The sequence below is a fragment of the Rhineura floridana genome, chromosome 16 (genome assembly GCF_030035675.1).
Source record: "Rhineura floridana isolate rRhiFlo1 chromosome 16, rRhiFlo1.hap2, whole genome shotgun sequence".
In the NCBI taxonomy this organism is placed as follows: Eukaryota; Metazoa; Chordata; class Lepidosauria; order Squamata; family Rhineuridae; genus Rhineura; species Rhineura floridana.
In genome coordinates, this window is record NC_084495.1 from 13,144,296 (window position 1) to 13,160,033 (window position 15,738).

Consider the following 15,738-nt stretch of genomic DNA (forward strand, 5'->3'; position numbering starts at 1 on the left):
TCACTTTTGATTTGGTGATAAAAGCTTGAGATTAAAAATAAGCAAAGATTACATAATGCACTGGACTTAATTTATAAAGCATCTGCCTCTTATCCCTCTTCATTGGCACCACATTCAAAACCAACAAAAAGTCTAGTGGCACCTTAAAAGACCAACAAATTTGTTATGGCATAAGCTTTAATAGACTAGAGTTCATTTCATCAGATATATAAACTGTTATCCTAAGAGGAGGAGGAAATTATAAGCAGTGGAGTCTGAAAGAAGTGGAATGAAAAAAGCCAGTGATCCTTAGTGCTTAGAGTGTTGGTAAGGGCCTAGGAGACCAGGGTTCAAATCTCGACTCAGCCATGAAGTTCACAGGGTGACCTTAGGTCAGACTCTCAGCCTAACCTACCTCACAGGGTTGTTGTAAGGATAACATGAAATGGGGAGAACCATGTACATTACCTCAGGTTCCTTGAAAGAGAAGTGGGATATAAATGGTAATAAATACACTGTACACATAACAATGCATTGTTGTCAACTAAATCCTACTCAGAGTAGACCGATTGAAATGAATCAGCCTAAGTTGGTCCCAGGCGATGGTCTGAAGGCACTTAAGGCCAGCTCCCTGCTGAAGCTAAGCAGGGCCAGGTCTGGTCAGTGCCTGGATGGGAGACTGCCTGGGAACCATATGTAAGCCGCCTTGGGTTTCATGAACAAAGAAAGGCTGGGTATAAATGTAATAAATAATAAATAAATAAGTTAGCCTTGTCTGTTAACTTCAGTGGGTCTTCTTTGAGTAGGACTAGCATTCAATACCACCCTATAACATTACACTGATCATTCACGGTAAGCTAGTTAACTTCTGTTGTGGGATAAAAATCCACAATCTCCATTCAGGCCACAAGTGATAGAACTGGAACTTCGTGTCAAGTTGTAATTCAGTGGTGTCATGCTGAAGTCTCTCTTTGAAGGTTCTGTGTTCTAGAGTGGCCCCTTTAAGGATAGAATGGCAGCAGCAGGGGAAAAAAGATGGAGAGTATTTGGAGAAAATTCTGTAAAGTGGCCTTTTGGGGGGGGATATGAGAAAATGTTCAGAAATGTTATTAGGGAAAAAAACAGTTTTCAGAGCAATTTCAACTCTGCCTGTAAGGGTAGATTTCCAGAGTCTTATTCCAGAGTAGTTGTATTCAGTATTATTGAGGTGCCATCCTTGGCTGTGAGACCTTCTGGCACCTTTTGGCTCGTTTGTTCATTATTCACTCTGTGTTCCTTTGTGTTGGCTTTGATTAAGTCTCCTTTTTATTTCCCCTCTCATTTGCCTTCCATTCCTTATTCTATATCAGATCTACCTTGTTAACACAGGAGGAAAGAAAACTCTCCCTTCAGCCACAGATCTGCTGTGCTGAAAATGGCTGGACACAGTGGTCTTCATCACTAATTGGCTATTGATTGATCTCAACCCCTCCCAGTGCAAGGTTGACGTTCCGAACATTAGCTTTGTTGGTCATTTTCCTCCTCAAATCATTACATCAGCCTTAATAGTTTGCATTTAACTTTTTTTGCCCTCTGACCTTCTATTTGGGGAATGGGCCATAGCTCAGTAGCAAAGTATCTGCTTTGCATGCAGAAGGTCCTGGGTTCCATCCCCAACATTTCTAGGTAGGTCTCGGAGAGACTCCTGTCTGAGAGACATTGCCAGTCGGTGTAAACAACATTATGCTAGATGGACCAATCATTCATTCATTGGCGATCATTCATAGCTGAGTAATTTTGTCTTCCAAGATAAGGGCTTTAACAGTGGGTCCGTAAGTGACTGTGGAGGCCAATTCTGGATCAACACAGCCTCCCCACAGTGAGGACATAGGTTTCCAGATGGATTTGCTTGGAAGACACCTGTGCATGAATTTGTTTTATGTGGGGAGATTGGCGCACGACAATCAACACATAACCTTGACAGAAAAAGACTTTGATCCAATGGCATGGATACCACAACGATTGGAAGTCTTTTATCTGCTGTAGCCTTCATCCGCCTTCATAGCCGTTGTAACGTACACATTGTTATCCTCCCCCTGTTCTGCCATTGAGGACTTTCTTGGATTATTCTTTGCCTGGTTCCTCTCCCTTGACCTTACCGCCATGGGTGACCCTGCTGGGAGTACATGACTCCCGACGGCATCGCTCACAGGGTTCATTGGAACATGCAAGCCCACTCACCGCTACAAGGTGATGATCCAATAGTCTTACTTGATATAAGGCAGCTTTGTCTTCTTCATTATTATTATTATTATTATTATTAACAACAACAACAACAACAACAACAATTTATATACCACATATGCCAAAATGGCTTGTAAGAGGTTTATAAAATCCATACATAATTAAAACATGGAATAACCATTCCATCAGAGCATTAAAACATCTCTCATTAAAATATACAATAAAACAATCCAGTTAAAAAACCATGACAATTAAAACTGTTAAAAAAGCGATTAAAACAATGAGATCAGAAGTTCAAATTCAGAGGAATGCTTACCTAAATAGGTGTGAAGAGTCAGCAGAATGCCAATACTGATGGGGCATTGTGTATTTCACCACATTAACACATGGGAGGTTCTTAACATTTTACTGACCCCTACATTTTAGTAATAATGTTGTTGTTGAAGAAAGGACAGGTTTTCCTCAAGAAACAATGGTGCTGAACAGTGTTGGGACAGTTCCATGAAATGGAGGCACTTATGAAACCATGCCTATGCCATCCCAAAATGCCATTTCAGTTTGGAAACTGCCCAGATATTAAAATTATTTTGAGCAACTGAATGGCTCAGAAAGGAGTAGCAGTGAAAAATGTTAGAGCTGGAGTTTTTGGCTCTTGAGAGAGATGTTTGAGAAAATATATTTGCTGTAGAAAAGTCACCATTAGACAAACTAATATGCCTTTCAAGCAGCTATAATGAGAATCTAAAAGGGGAGATGTTGTGAAGGTCAGTGGAAAAAAATTAGGCACAGTTCAGCCAAGATCCATGTCTTATTGATTTCACGGGAGCACTCAATGCATGTACTAAAAGCCATAGCCATAATGGGGGCAATGGGACCCTGGCCTTGCATGGATGCTGTAAACGCCTCTTTGAATTTTCTGCTTCTTTTTGAAAATGAAAGCCTCAAGCCCTTTTACTTGTAGAGATGTAAGGGAAGGCATGCATGCAAGATTCTGCCTCATTGCTCACTACAAAGTAAACTTGATCCTGCCATACCAGTGAAAATAACAAATATGCATTATAGTCGGAGAAATTACTTGTGAAAATGTGTACTTTAATCAAAACTGCATACAAAATGTGTTTATTAGGAGACATTTGCACTAAAATGCTGTAGAATTTTCATGATTTTTTTTTCAAATTGTTGCAGAAATTTGGATTTAAGAATTTAAGACTGGGAACACGAGAGACACTAAGAGAACTTGAAATTCTGAAATGGACAGATTCTTCCATTCCTATAAGTACTAGAATATATATATTTGTATTAATAATACAATCCAATAACGTATCAGGCTACTTCTTCTGATTGCCCCCTTCCCACTTTTGGTCACCAATGGATATTCATCTTGTTGCAGGTTTACCAGCTCACCCATTTATCAAACAAATGGCAGCGTTTGGCACAATTTAATCCTGCGGTTCTTTAACTCGCAGTTTGAACATGAAAAAAAAAATCAAAGAAGGTTTCCACAAAGGCCTCATTGCTGGTCATTCCAGAATCTTTGAGGAACATTAGAACATCAGAACCTGGGAAGGAAGAAGCGGTAGGATGGCTATGTGTCCTACTTTAGAGGACAGTTCTCCATTTGAAGGGCTGTCAGAGGATGGTCCTCTATTTTAAGGTGCCTTCTGTTTGAAGGGCTGTCCTATCCCACTCCAGTTGAAAGATAAAGGCCAATAAGAAGAGTCAGCACAGACACTGAACTTGTCCATCAACACAGAGCATTTGGACAGCAGACTGAGGAGGCACATGGGTCACCTGGCCACCTACAGTGAGATGTATTTCTATTTTAATTATAGTAATTATGTCTAAATTTGCATCTGCATGCAGAAATTAGCATATGAAAAATTATGCAAATCTCCACCCACTTGTATGTGTTTTTGGGGTGATGCGTGTCCTCTCTTTTGAACTATGGACTATAGCCAGCTCATACTGGGAGCAGATCCACTGAAATTAATGGGCTTAAGTTGACCAAGACCTGATCTGAGTGGATCTACTTTAGTATGACTTAATTGGATACAACCCAAAGTGTAAATAGGGAAGTAGGGTACACTACGAAGGGGAAGGGTTGAAGCGCAGTAAGAGAGCATCTGCTTTGCATGCTGAAGGTCCCAGGTTCAATCCCCAACATTGCCAACCAAAAGGAGAGGGTTTCTAGTGTAACCACAAAATACACAGAAAAAGTCACTACCCAAATTTGCAAAGGAAAATGAAAAGCACTGTGGCATGCAGCTGAAATAAAATCTGGCAAAGCAATAAAAATGAGCACAATGACTGTGAATCACAGAATAGATAAATATATTGAAAGGCCCAAAACATGGGACCTGAAACAATATGTAACGATGCAAAATGATGCCACAGTGAATATAGTAACATGAACAAATATACAGTGATGACAGGCAGTGGAAAATGACACAATAATACAAAGATGACAGTCATTCCAGATTGTTACACTGTTTCAGTGCTTCTTCAGACATTCATAATACTCAAACTTCAGCTGCCAGCCTTGAGTTGCCCACACTGTTAAAACATGAGAAATGTTACCCACATGTAAGTCTATGAACAGTAAAGGTATCCAAACAGCAACATATTCAAAGTGAAGGTACGTAAATACCTCCAGTGAAGAGAATGCAATGTATATATATTGACAATACTGTACTTAGATCTTTTGGATATTGTATTAGAAAAGAATTATTTTTGTTTTGACACTAATTTTTATTTATTTATTTATTTATTTATTGCACTTGTATACCTCCCCATAGCCGAAGCTCTCTGGGCGGTTTACAGCAATCAAAAACATTAAAACAAATATACAATTTAAAACACATATTTTAAAAACAATTTAAAACACAATTTTAAAATTTAAAACAATATAAAAACAATTTAAAACACATGCTAAAATGCCTGGGAGAAGAGGAAAGTCTCGACCTGGTGCCGAAAAGATAACAGTGTTGGCTTATGTACAAACCAAAGGGGTAGCCATGGGCAGTCCTGTTGCTCCTAGCATTGCCAACCTGTTTATGACAGATTTAGAGCACTCTTGTATCCTCAACTCAACATGTAATCCTTATAAAACATATTTCAGTTACTATGGCCGATATATAGATGATATTTTTATATTGTTCACCTGCGCTTCAGAAGTGCAGCAATTTTTTGTTTGGATCAATTTCATCAGTAGTGACATCAAATTTACATGTCATGTGCATCATCAACAAATTCCTTTCTTGGATGTTTTGGTGTATATTCATTCCAATCGCATTTGCGTACGAGGTTACAGCAAATCAACTGATAGGAATTCATTGTTGCATTTTTCTAGCCATCATCCCAGACATCTTCGTAATAATTTACCATATGAGCAGTTTTTAAGGTTGAAACGGAACAGCACTTTTACTCACAGCTACAACACATAGGCTGACCAATTTCCTAGAGAATTATCTTCTAGGGGGTTTCCTAGAAGTGTCATCACAGTATCCAGAGCCAGGGCAGATTTGATTCCTAGACAATCGTTGTTACGGTCTCTGTCTAAACAGATGTCTGCTGGATTATTTTGGTCCATTGAGTTCAACAGGTTCGCCCAGCAATTTAAATGTATCATACATAAACATTGACATTTGATACAGGATATACCTGGTTGCAGCATTGCTCCTTTCATAGGGTTCAGGAGAACTTCAAACCTGGCTGATAGACTTGTTCATTCCATCTTCCCAGAATTTCTCTTTCCCGTGACACTACTGGCCATTTTCCCTGTGGACATTGCTCACGTAGCTGTCAAAGTCTTCAAGTGAAGCAATTCACTAATCCTATTGACAATCAGACCTATGTCCTTAGATCTTTTACTAACTGCAATTCGCATCAGGTCATCTATATTATTATGTGCCCATGTGCCAAGATTTATGTTGGACAGACATCCACACCTTTAAAATCCAGGACCACTGAACATAGAAGTGAAATACGTACTAATCCCTTGGAAGCTCTGCTTACTATGCATTGTCATCAATATCAACATTCACCTGAAGAGGTGCAAGCTTCTCCCTATAAAAGGGTTTCACTCACAGACATCTTAAATGAGAGGCTTTCTGAATATATAAATTAAATTAAAATCTATATTTCCTGGGGGTCTCAATGATTGCTTGGATCTGTCTGTGTTTCTGTAATTTGTTCACTTGCCAGTATTTCATCCTTTAAATTTTCATACTATATGTATATTGTGAAAATATTTTAAAATTTTCATATCATATTGTTAAAATAATTCTTCTTGGCAATTTTCATTTTTCAAGTTATTGCAGTCTCATGCTCTCATCATTGTTTTGGGCCTCTCAATATATTTATCTATTCCGTGATTCATAGCTTTGCTAGCTTTTATTTCAGCTGCATGCCACAGTGCTTTTCAGTCCCCAATATTGCCAGGTAGGGGTGGGAGGGACACCTGCCTGAAACCCTGGAGGGCTGCTGCCAACCAGTGTGGACAATACTAAGCTAGATGGACCAAGGGTCTGGTTTAGTATACGGCAGCTTCATATGTTTCCATGAAGTCTTTTGCTTAGTGAACAATTGGGAAGAATAGGCCCTGTACACGTTCCTTTACATCTCCATAAGTAAATGGGTGAGAAATGTAAATTTTAAACAGCAAGCTAGAAATTTGGGTGGTGGTGGTGGAATACCTCTGAAGGTGGCAGGTCCACATAATGCCCCATGCTACTATGACCCCAGAGCATTAGAGATGACCTCCTCCTTGCAATCCTTCCGCCGACAAGCAAAGACCTTCCTATTCCAACAAGCCTTTGGAATTGAAGGCTAAGGATAGGGCGCGAAGGGTGCTGCATTGCTAATGTCTATTATATTATTTTTAAACTAGTTTGAACTCTTTCAGCTATATGTGTGTATGGTTTTAATATTGGAAATAGTTTAATCTTATTTTAATGTAGACTTTGTATGTTTTTAATTATATGTATTTTTTTATCTGGCAGCCGCCATGAGTTCCAGTTTTGGAAAAATGGCAGGGTGTAAATAAAGACAACAACAACAACAACAACAACAATAATAATAATAATGCAGAAGAATTTTCTAATTTTCATAGGTGAATTGTTGCAGGCTGTCCTGTAAGCAAGCACAGCTGCAATATTAGACGTAGTTCAGTATTCACTAGGAGCCAATACATTTAGCTCGAGAGAGCGAAAGCATTTTATCTATTTATTAGGCACAGTTGGAGGATATGTGAAAAATTGTGTGATTATCCTTGGGAGGTTCTTCTGTATCAGAAACCCTTCCCCTGCTTTCAATTTGACGGTGTTCTCTTGTATGTGTAATTAGGAACAGCCAGTAAGTAAAAGGCTCTAATGTCAGACTAAATTAGTTTTCCAAAGCTTGTCGAAAAGAGACTCACAGGAACTTTTCTCCCCCAGCATGTATGTATGTGGGGGTCCACTTCCATCTGTGTTTAAAAGAGAGAGAGAGAAGTAAACGGGGGCCATTAGTATCCCACTTCTCATGGGTCTCTGCTGAGAGACAGAATAGATATGTGAATGGATCAGCCATTTAATGAGGTCTAATGTGTGAAGATGCCGGAAATTGGGAAGGCTATTAAAAAAGGAGCAAGGGGAGAAAAGTGGGGAATGTGCACTGGAGAGCTAAGGTACTGAATGAGAAAAAAGATGGCATAGGTGGCATATTAGTTTAATATAGCCTAGTCTATTGTACAGAAGGAGGCTTGGGAAAAAGAAGGCAAAGCTGGAGGAAATGAGCATTGCTCCGAGAGCTTATTTTGTCAGCCTGTAAAGAAAAAGGAAAGAAAAGGGCATCTCTGAAATCTGGAGCTTAAATTTTAGACTTTGGAGAGGGCCTCACCTAGAGTTTCTTCTTCCTTCCATTTTGAGAACAGCTGTCAAAACTGGTGGATAGACACAGAAACTCCCAGGCAGGAATTATGCTGGAATCTATATTTGAACCAAAACGATCAAGGGGATGGAGCAACTCCTCTACCCACTTAGAGGTTTTTACTTTCTAGTCATATATAAATGTTTTTAAGTAAATAAAATAAAGTTTCATACTACTTTAAACAGTCATGGCTTCCCCCAAAGAATCCTGGGAACTGTAGTTTGCTAAGGATGCTGAGAGCTCTTAGGAGACACCTTTCCCCCCAAACAGAGCTACAGTTTCCAGAGTGGTGTGAACATTCAGTCCCTCTTTCCAGGGAACTCTGGAAATTGTAGGTCTGTGATGGAAATAGGGGACTTATATCCCTTTTGAGATGAGGTGACCAGAACTGTACATATTATTCCAAGTGTGATCACACCATAGATTTGTTAGTGTCATGATACTGGCAGTTTTATTTTCAGTTCCTTTCCTAAGGATCCCTGGCATGGAATTTGCTTTTTTCAGAGCTGCCACATGCCAGTCTAGGTTAGACTACTGCAATGCATTATATGTGGGGCTGCCTCCGAAGATGCTTCAGAAACTGCCACTGGTACAGAATTCAGTGGTCAGACTGCTGACTGTGGAAAGATAGTTGGAACATATAACACCACTTCTGACATAGTTGCACTGGCTACCAATTAGTTTCCAAGCCAATTGCAAAGTGCTGGTTTTGACCTATAAAGCCTTATGGGGCTCAGGACCCCAATACCTCAAGGACTGCTTCTCCCTACATATACCAACCCAGACCCTGCATTGGTCATCTGAGGTCCTTCTTTAAGTGCCCCCTGCAAGGGAGGTGTGGAGGGTAGCAACACAAGAACAGGCCTTCTCAGTGGTGGCTCCTTATTTTTGGAATTCTCTCCCAGGGGGCACCATCATTGCCTGATTTTAGGCACAAGGTAAAATAATTGTATTTACTCAGGCCTTGCAAATTTAATTTTCTGTTTGATTTAGACAGGTGGGGAGAAGTTGGATCTTGTTTTTATGCATTTTGTGTGTATTTTATGGTGTTTTCATTCTTGTTTTTATATTTTTTTAATGTTGTAAGTTGCTTTGAATTTCTTTTGAACCACCCCCCAAGAAATAAATAAATAAATCTTTATTGAGCTATCCACTATGACCTCAAGGTCTTGGTCCTGGTAAGCCACCAGCAGTTCAGATCCCATGAGCATGTATGTGAAATTAAGATTACAATGTTAAAAACAGAGGGAGGTATGTTTGTGTTTTGGGTTTGGGAGATGACACTGAATAATTTTTGGGAATGTGGGGATGGGGGGGATGCAGGAACTCTCCTATGCCTTGGATTTTGATTGGTGAAGCTTTCCAGGGGTTGTCAAGCTCACCAGTTGATGTGGGCAGTGGAGGCTGGGGGCTCCGATGTCTGTGGAGCAGTGGATCTACTCTGTGAATGTTCAAGGCTGCTGCCCTGGGCTCCTATTGAGAGGAAGGGCAGGATATAAATCCAATAAATAAATAAATAAATAAGCAAGCAAGCAAGCTGTCCAAGGTGTTCGGCACCTTGACAGTTTGGACTAAAACCCAGAGTGGACCCTGAGCCATGCTAAGTTCAGTTCCATCCCTGGCTTGGGAGAACTTCACTGGCATCTCTAAAAACACATGCAATGTGGATGTGGCCATGCAGAAACTTTTTCTTTCCTCCCTTCCCAAGCCAGAACCATCTTGTCTTGGTAATGTATAAATCACACCCGAGAGAGAGCTAGGAGCAGCACTCATGCCAGTAGTTATCACCGGATCATATAGCAGCGAGCACGCCAAAAAGCCTTCTCAGAGGAAGGGAAGGATAATAACAGATGCATGTTATTAAAGGTGAAAGAGAAGAATAGCTATTTGGCAGCCTCTTCTGGTTTTTTTTTTTTTTTTAAATACCTTGTGCATTGCATCTGAAATCCAGCATTTTGGGGAAGGCTGGAATGCAAAGCAGAGGAGAGGCCCGGAAGGTCATATTTGTAGCGGAATGAGATATGTTCCTGCCAAACTTAATCCAGCATTGCACATGGTTACTTCACTAATACTTACCCTTTTCAAATACTGTTGTTCTGAAACATTTAAATATTTCAAAAACATAGTTAAACATTTATGTTAGTAGGAGCAACCACACTCTCTCAGCATGATAGGATGTGCTGTTTCCATTTCTGGGATAAAAATGAGAGGTGGAGGGTTTTTTGTGTGTGTGTGTTTCCTTTATGCTAAATATTTGAACTAAAAAATGAGGCATGTAGCATTCCTCTATTACGACCATCTACAAGTTGCGAGAATGTTTTTTGCTTGTTTATTTAACATATTTTTAGCCTGCTGTCACCAGTCTCATGGCAGGTTGCATACAATAAAAATCATAAAAGTATATAGTGGCAACCAAATCTAAGACACGTGGTACTTCCATGCACGTAGTTCCATACATGCTTCTCATACATGCATTTTTTTTGGCAGCGTACAGGCATTGATGACATCAAAAAGCTAGTCCATGCCCTCCCCTTTAATTCAGATTACCTTTTTCCAGATAAAATGCGATAAGTAAAAATAAATCAGTCTTTTACCAAATACCAATTTCTGACATCCTAATGACTCATTAGAAAATGAGCCCCCCTGGTCTAGAAGCACTCACAGTTTAAACAGAGCAAATTAAGTACAACCGTTAAACAACCATCTTTACTAAAACAGAGTGGGCTTTATCTGTACAACCTGAAGCTACACAACGAATAACTAACCAAAAGCCTGAGAAAACAAATGAGTTTTCAACTGGTGCCAAATTGAATGAAGATATAAGGTTGTATCCAATCATGTTAGTCATACTCAGAGGAGACCTATTGGAATGGACTAATTTAGGCCTATTAATTTCAATAGGTCTAGAGCTGGTATAGCACAGTGGGGAGGAGAGTCTGGCTGGGAGTCCACAGTCTGTGAGTTCAAATCCCCACTCGTGTCTCCTGGGCGTCAAGGGCCAGCTAAAGATCACTCCCACAGTGAGTGGCTCAGGGGTTACGTGCCCTGCCACCTGTGCAGCTGTGGGGAAGCTGCATAGTCCCAAGGAGCCCAGTTGCCCCACAGCTGTGTTGAGCCCCAGCTATCCCAAGCACATCAGGGAGAGTGGGCAGAGGAGGGTGAGACTTTTGAGAGCTTTGAGGGAAGGGGAGCGTTAGCAGCCCTCCAGTCTCCCTGGACAATCCCCTGGGTGACCTAGACCCCGCTTCACCTGAAGGCGCCTTGCCACCTGCAAGCTCTCCACCAGAGCCATCGGGGAGCGATCTCACGTGTGTGCCAACTCTAACCCCCCCAGACTCCCCACCTGGACATTCAAACGTTTCCCCACCATCTTGCTCTCCGCCTCCTGAAGTTGAGACGACACCTAGTGAGCCTTTATTGTCCAATGAGCAGTTGGAGGCTCATCCCCCTCGCCCGTGTGAGACGATGCAAGAAGCGGGGCAGTCAGAGGGTGGAACCATGCAGGAGTTGGAGATTACAGGCAAAGACCTTCCCTACTTAAGGCAGCGCCCCTCTGGTTGAGGTGCTGAGTCAACTTACTCCACACGCTGCAGAGAATGCTTAGTTACCATAGTTAGCATCAGTAGTGAGCCAGCCTAGTTAGGTCTATGAAACACTGCTTTTGATGTAACCGTGACTCTAATAAAGCAAGAATTATTGCCAGTCTAGCCTCCGTCTCCTGTGTGGGGCTCTGGGCAGGATAAGCTGGCAGCTGAAGACAAGGAAGGGGCTGACTTGTGCATCTGTGGCAAGCTGAGCAGGTGCTAGCCAGCTGGGGAGGACTAGCCTCAGAGGGAGGCAATGGTAAACCCCCTCTGAATACCGCTTACCATGAAAACCCTATTCATAGGGTCGCCATAAGCCGGGATCGATTTGAAGGCAGTCCATTTCCATTTTCAATCTGAATACAACTTGATTGGATGAAACCCATAGTGCCAAGCATACTACTGAGAGGGAGGCATTATGGAAGAGGGGTGCCACTGCAGGGAAGGCCCTTTCCCATGTCTTCACATAATGTATCTTACCTGGAGAGGGGACACCAAGAACGACTTCTCCTGAAAGTCTTAACACATGGCCAGGCAGGAACAGGAAGTGGTACTCCTTTAGGTCCCAAGTCATTTGGGGCTTAATAAGTAATCACTAGTACCTTGCATGTAGCCTGATAGCAAATAGAGAGCCAGTGCAGGTTCTTTCAGAATTGGTTCCATGTATGTCTGGTTGGCTGTGCCACTTAACACTCTAGTGGCCACTTTCTGCACTAGCTATAGCACCCAGGCTATCTTCAAAGGCAACCTTTAGAAGGATGCATATGATGGAAGAGATCTTGCATACACAAGACTCCAGGTTCAATCTCTGGAGGTTTCAGTTCCTAGGAAGGCTCTTAAGAAGTGTGCATCTACCACAGACCTTGGGGAATCAATCTGTCAGATTAGAAAAGACTGGAATGGATGGATCGGTGGCCTGTCACAACAGCTACACGTAGGTGTTATTGATGAAGCTGGCTTGTTTTAAGGAAACAAAGTTAAGATTAGCCAGAGTTGAGGGTTTGAATGACAAGCTAAACTGTGGTTAATTTAACAGAAGCAGAAGCAGAAGCTTCTGAACGCCTCCTTATGGCCATGCCAAAGGAGCATGTGGGGAAGCGAGGAAGCTGGAGTGAGGAGAGGCAGGCTGATTCCCATCATTTTAAGCTATGGTTTCTTGTAATGTCTGAATGGCGCCATTGAGACTGCATCATAGGCTCATATGATGCTCACTTAACGTATGTGTGAGGTCAGATTTCTTCAGACAATGAAGATCTATGATTTCATCTCCCTGTCTTTAAATGCTCAAAGATGTTACTTGAACAGAGGTGGGAGAACCTCTGGCCCTCCAGATGTTGTTGTACTAAACTTCCATCTTCCTCAGGATAGCAAAGAACTTGGCACTTAGAGTCCTCTGCAAGCATGTTTTAGCAACTTTAAAATATAATAAAATTAAATAAGCAATAGCAACATTTTGCCTTTATAAAAATAGCTCAAGTGTGGCTTCTGTCACTTTTTTGAGGCAGTTGTAAACATTGCCACTGTTTTCTCTTGGTAAATCTCAAGGCGCTAAACTGTTGAACCCAATTATAGTTTGCACAGGATTTTTTTTATAGCCTCTTTCCATTTAGCATACTCTTCCTGCATCTCAGTATGCTTCCAGATTAACAAGGCAGCAAATCGTTAGAGGCTTCACTCTGGAGGGATTTGGAAAGAGGGATGAAATCTCTGTTGAGATGCACAGCTTCTCCACATTGTCTCCATTAGGGCAGCTGCTGAGGAGGGGCTATGACTCAGTGGTGGAGCACATACTTTGCATGCAGAAGGTCCCAGGCTCAATTCTCCAACATTTCCAGTTAAAAAAACCAGGGACAAGCAATTGGGGATTAGAAAATACCTTTTCTTTTGACTCTGGAGAGCTGCTGCAAATCAGAACAGATCAAGGACAGGGAAAACGTGTCCTCCAAATATTGTTGGACTCAGAGCTTGGAAAAGTTACTTTTTTGAACTACAACTCCCATCAGCCCCAGCCAGCATGGCCACTGGATTGGGCTGGTGGGAGTTGTAGTTCAAAAAAGTAACTTTCCCAAGCTCTGGTTGGACTGCAACTCTGATCATCCCTCACCATTGACCACCTTGGCAGGGACTAAAAGGAGTTGTGGCCTAAAAACATCAGGAGGGGTATAGGTTTCCCATTCCTAGAATAGGCAGTACTGTGCTAGATCAACATATGGTCTGGCCTGGTATAAGAAAGCTTCCTTTTTCCTCCTCCTGAAAGTCACGTTCCTCCAAGGCAGCGTTCCCCAACCTGCCCATATGTTGCCAGACTACAGCTCCCATCATCCCTGAATATTGGCCATTCTGCCTGGGGTTGATGGGAACTGGAGTCCGACAACATCTAAAGAGCTACTGATTTACCATCCCTGCTTGGGTCCCCAGATGTTGTTGGATGGCAATTTCCATCACTCCCCCCAGCCAGCATGGCCAATGGTCTGGGATGATGGGGAATGTAGTCCAGCAACATCGGGGGATCCAAAATTAGGAAAGGCTGCTTTGAGCAATTTGGGGCAGTGCATAACATTCTCCCCCTCCTCCCATGTTATCATCAGGTTAGGATGACAGATGTGACTTGGTCAGGAATACCCACATAGTCCAATTCACCCTATTTATATAGGGATAGTCCCTTTTTCCTGAAATCTATTCCTGATAAGAAGAGACTTGAGGGGAGAAATGACAGCACTCCTCAAGTACTTGCAACATTGTCACATGAGGGGGGCAGGATCTCTTCTGGATCATTCCAGAATGCAGGACACGGAATAACGGGCTCAAGTTACAGGAAGCCAAATTTCAGCTGAACACCAAGAAAAAATTCCAAATTGTTAGAGCAGTATCACAATAGAACCAATGACCTAGGGAGGTGGTGGGCTTTCCAACCCTGGAGACATTCAATAGGCAGCTGGACAGACACCTGTTCGGATGCTTTAACTTGGATTCCTGCATTGAGCAGGGGGTTGGACTCGATGGCCTTATGGGCCTCTTCCAACTCTACTATTCTATGATTCTAAACCACGGGCAACATGTTTGCCATTAATGTTTGTTAGAATGACTAGTTAGAGTTGTCAAGCTTCAGATCTCTAGGGAACTGCAGGCTCATGAACACTAGGACAACCTCCAAGGCACAGTCTGCCGTTTCACACACTGTAGCTGATGGGGTATAACTGTTGGCAACATGGGGGGATATTGAAATATGTCCCCCCACGTACCTTTAATGAAAGCATCCTTTAGTAATGCAGAGTCAAAGAACACTCCCAAACTATGCATCTGCTCCTTTAGGGGGAACACGACACTGTCTAAGACAGGCTGAAAACCAATTCTGGGATCAGCCATCCTTCCAACAGTACTTATATCCTGCCTAAATTCAGTTTCAGTTTGAAGCCCACTGACTCCAGACAAAGGTTCATGACCTAAAAAATAAAAATAAACCTTGCATCATTTTAAGGGCTAACAAATTTAGCTTCCCTGGAATTGGATGGAAAAGTGAAATAGAGCTGGGTATCGTGACCATACTATGACTCTGCACTCCAAATCTCCGGATAATCTCTCCCAGTGCATTCATGTTGACATTAAAGTCTTAATGAACATAAGAGGAGCCTTACTGGATCTGACCAAAGTCCTTATCTAGTCCAGCATTCTGTTCCCACTGTTGCAACTAGATGGCTCTGGGGAGCCCACAAGCAGGATATGAGCAGAAATGCACACTCTCACTATTGTTCCCAAATGACTAGTGTTCAAAAGCATGATGCCTCTGATCCTAGTAGCCATTGATAGTCTTATCCTTCAAGAATTTGTCAAACCCCTTTTTCAAGGTGGTGGCCAACTTGCAGTAGCAAATTCCATAGTTTCATCATGCCTCTATGAAGAAGTACTTCCATCTAAGTTGGGGCCATCTCAGCTTCTTGTTATTCCTGGAGCTTATTTGCACCACGCTGGCATAGGATACTTCTTAGGGTTATAGCAGCATTAATTGGTTCTTTTATTGTCACAATCATGGCTGAATATAATGTAG